Source organism: Diachasmimorpha longicaudata, unplaced genomic scaffold (assembly GCF_034640455.1).
Source record: "Diachasmimorpha longicaudata isolate KC_UGA_2023 unplaced genomic scaffold, iyDiaLong2 ctg00000151.1, whole genome shotgun sequence".
Classification (NCBI taxonomy): domain Eukaryota; kingdom Metazoa; phylum Arthropoda; class Insecta; order Hymenoptera; family Braconidae; genus Diachasmimorpha; species Diachasmimorpha longicaudata.
This window is the reverse complement of record NW_026973957.1, coordinates 42501-47500: the sequence shown is the minus strand read 5'-3', so window position 1 is coordinate 47500 and position 5000 is coordinate 42501.

The following is a 5000-nucleotide window of genomic DNA, read 5'->3' as shown; positions in this document are numbered from 1 at the left end:
ATAAACTATAAAATAGTTGTATAGAATTTAGTTTAATTTTATGCATTCAATTATATATGAATATATATTTTTTTTAATTAAAAATTCTGTGATGCTATTTTTGCATACCAACAAAAATAGCATCAACGTTCCAAGACATCATTGAAAATTAATAATATCGGTTACTTGATAAACTATAAAATAATTGTATGAAATTTAGTTTAATTTTATGCATTCAATTATATATGAATATATATTTTTTTTAATTAAAAATTCTGTGATGCTATTTTTGCATACCAACAAAAATAGGATCAACGTTTCAAGTCATCAATAAAAATTAATAATATCGGTTACTTGGTAAATTATAAATTAGTTATATAGAATTTAGTTTAATTTTATGCATTCAATTATATCTGAATATATATTTTTTTCAATTAAAAATTCTGTGATGCTATTTTTGCATACCAACAAAAATAGCATCAACGTTCCAAGACATCATTGAAAATTAATAATATCGGTTACTTGATAAAATATAAATTAGTTGTATAGAATTTATTTTTATTTTAGGCATTCAATGATATATGAATATATATTTTTTTCAATGAAAAATTCTGTGATGCTATTTTTGCATACCAACAAAAATAGCATCAACGTTCCAAGACATCATTGAAAATTAATAATATCGGTTACTTGATAAAATATAAATTAGTTGTATAGAATTTAGTTTCATTTTATGCATTCAATTATATATGAATATATATTTTTTTTAATTAAAAATTCTGTGATGCTATTTTTGCATACCAACAAAAATAGGATCAACGTTCCAAGACACCACTGAAAATTAATAATATCGGTTACTTGATAAAATATAAATTAGTTGTATAGAATTTAGTTTAATTTTATGCATTCAATTATATCTGAATATATATTTTTTTCAATTAAAAATTCTGTGATGCTATTTTTGCATACCAACAAAAATAGCATCAACGTTCCAAGACATCATTGAAAATTAATAATATCGGTTACTTGATAAAATATAAATTAGTTGTATAGAATTTAGTTTAATTTTATGCATTCAATTATATCTGAATATATATTTTTTTCAATTAAAAATTCTGTGATGCTATTTTTGCATACCAACAAAAATAGCATCAACTTTTCAAGTCATCACTAAAAATTAATAATATCGGTTACCTGATAAATTATAAATTAGTTATATAGAATTTAGTTTAATTTTATGCATTCAATTATATATGAATATAATTTTTTTCAATTAAAAATTCTGTGATGCTATTTTTGCATACCAACAAAAATAGCATCAACGTTCCAAGACATCATTGAAAATTAATAATATCGGTTACTTGATAAACTATAAAATAGTTGTATAGAATTTAGTTTAATTTTATGGATTCAATTATATATGAATATATATTTTTTTTAATTAAAAATTCTGTGATGCTATTTTTGCATACCAACAAAAATAGGATCAACGTTTCAAGTCATCAATAAAAATTAATAATATCGGTTACTTGGTAAATTATAAATTAGTTATATAGAATTTAGTTTAATTTTATGCATTCAATTATATATGAATATAATTTTTTTCAATTAAAAATTCTGTGATGCTATTTTTGCATACCAACAAAAATAGCATCAACGTTCCAAGACATCATTGAAAATTAATAATATCGGTTACTTGATAAACTATAAAATAGTTGTATAGAATTTAGTTTAATTTTATGCATTCAATTATATATGAATATATATTTTTTTTAATTAAAAATTCTGTGATGCTATTTTTGCATACCAACAAAAATAGCATCAACGTTCCAAGACATCATTGAAAATTAATAATATCGGTTACTTGATAAACTATAAAATAATTGTATGAAATTTAGTTTAATTTTATGCATTCAATTATATATGAATATATATTTTTTTTAATTAAAAATTCTGTGATGCTATTTTTGCATACCAACAAAAATAGGATCAACGTTTCAAGTCATCAATAAAAATTAATAATATCGGTTACTTGGTAAATTATAAATTAGTTATATAGAATTTAGTTTAATTTTATGCATTCAATTATATATGAATATATATTTTTTTCAATTAAAAATTCTGTGATGCTATTTTTGCATACCAACAAAAATAGCATCAACTTTTCAAGTCATCACTAAAAATTAATAATATCGGTTACCTGATAAATTATAAATTAGTTATATAGAATTTAGTTTAATTTTATGCATTCAATTATATATGAATATAATTTTTTTCAATTAAAAATTCTGTGATGCTATTTTTGCATACCAACAAAAATAGCATCAACTTTTCAAGTCATCACTAAAAATTAATAATATCGGTTACCTGATAAATTATAAATTAGTTTTATAGAATTTAGTTTAATTTTATGCATTCAATTATACATGAATATAATTTTTTTCAATTAAAAATTCTGTGATGCTATTTTTGCATACCAACAAAAATAGCATCAACTTTTCAAGTCATCACTAAAAATTAATAATATCGTTTACCTGATAAATTATAAATTAGTTTTATAGAATTTAGTTTAATTTTATGCATTCAATTATACATGAATATAATTTTTTTCAATTAAAAATTCTGTGATGCTATTTTTGCATACCGACAAAAATAGCATCAAGCAAAAATATCACTTATTTTTCCAATTTTCGACTTGTAGAACGATCAAGTATACTATTCTTTGGATTCTAAGATTTTTTTCAAGTGATTATTTTCAAAGTTGGGAAAAATGAAAAATTATTCTAAGTCCCCATTCGTAGTTCTTTTTGATTCGTATTGCTTCGGCGCAAAGTAGGTAGGGACACTTATGGCTTTCTCAATTTTTGGATAGGGACAGCCGGATAGCCGTCATTCAGCATAAAAGCTATTGTTATATGCATAGTTTGATGTGAGGAATGGGAATTGATTGAAATTTTCACCCGCCAATTGCCGGCTGGCCTGATTTTAAGGTTTGAGAATCTTGACAACGATTTTGCATACCGACAAAAATAGCATCAAGCAAAAATATCACTTATTTTTCCAATTTTCGACTTGTAGAACGATCAAGTATACTATTCTTTGGATTCTAAGATTTTTTTCAAGTGATTATTTTCAAAGTTGGGAAAAATGAAAAATTATTCTAAGTCCCCATTCGTAGTTCTTTTTGATTCGTATTGCTTCGGCGCAAAGTAGGTAGGGACACTTATGGATTTCTCAATTTTTGGATAGGGACAGCCGGATAGCCGTCATTCAGCATAAAAGCTATTGTTATATGCATAGTTTGATGTGAGGAATGGGAATTGATTGAAATTTTCACCCGCCAATTGCCGGCTGGCCTGATTTTAAGGTTTGAGAATCTTGACAACGATTTTGCATACCGACAAAAATAGCATCAAGCAAAAATATCACTTATTTTTCCAATTTTCGACTTGTAGAACGATCAAGTATACTATTCTTTGGATTCTAAGATTTTTTTCAAGTGATTATTTTCAAAGTTGGGAAAAATGAAAAATTATTCTAAGTCCCCATTCGTAGTTCTTTTTGATTCGTATTGCTTCGGCGCAAAGTGGGTAGGGACACTTATGGATTTCTCAATTTTTGGATAGGGACAGCCGGATAGCCGTCATTCAGCATAAAAGCTATTGTTATATGCATAGTTTGATGTGAGGAATGGGAATTGATTGAAATTTTCACCCGCCAATTGCCGGCTGGCCTGATTTTAAGGTTTGAGAATCTTGACAACGATTTTGCATACCGACAAAAATAGCATCAAGCAAAAATATCACTTATTTTTCCAATTTTCGACTTGTAGAACGATCAAGTATACTATTCTTTGGATTCTAAGATTTTTTTCAAGTGATTATTTTCAAAGTTGGGAAAAATGAAAAATTATTCTAAGTCCCCATTCGTAGTTCTTTTTGATTCGTATTGCTTCGGCGCAAAGTAGGTAGGGACACTTATGGATTTCTCAATTTTTGGATAGGGACAGCCGGATAGCCGTCATTCAGCATAAAAGCTATTGTTATATGCATAGTTTGATGTGAGGAATGGGAATTGATTGAAATTTTCACCCGCCAATTGCCGGCTGGCCTGATTTTAAGGTTTGAGAATCTTGACAACGATTTTGCATACCGACAAAAATAGCATCAAGCAAAAATATCACTTATTTTTCCAATTTTCGACTTGTAGAACGATCAAGTATACTATTCTTTGGATTCTAAGATTTTTTTCAAGTGATTATTTTCAAAGTTGGGAAAAATGAAAAATTATTCTAAGTCCCCATTCGTAGTTCTTTTTGATTCGTATTGCTTCGGCGCAAAGTGGGTAGGGACACTTATGGATTTCTCAATTTTTGGATAGGGACAGCCGGATAGCCGTCATTCAGCATAAAAGCTATTGTTATATGCATAGTTTGATGTGAGGAATGGGAATTGATTGAAATTTTCACCCGCCAATTGCCGGCTGGCCTGATTTTAAGGTTTGAGAATCTTGACAACGATTTTGCATACCGACAAAAATAGCATCAAGCAAAAATATCACTTATTTTTCCAATTTTCGACTTGTAGAACGATCAAGTATACCATTCTTTGGATTCTAAGATTTTTTTCAAGTGATTATTTTCAAAGTTGGGAAAAATGAAAAATTATTCTAAGTCCCCATTCGTAGTTCTTTTTGATTCGTATTGCTTCGGCGCAAAGTAGGTAGGGACACTTATGGATTTCTCAATTTTTGGATAGGGACAGCCGGATAGCCGTCATTCAGCATAAAAGCTATTGTTATATGCATAGTTTGATGTGAGGAATGGGAATTGATTGAAATTTTCACCCGCCAATTGCCGGCTGGCCTGATTTTAAGGTTTGAGAATCTTGACAACGATTTTGCATACCGACAAAAATAGCATCAAGCAAAAATATCACTTATTTTTCCAATTTTCGACTTGTAGAACGATCAAGTATACTATTCTTTGGATTCTAAGATTTTTTTCAAGTGATTATTTTCAA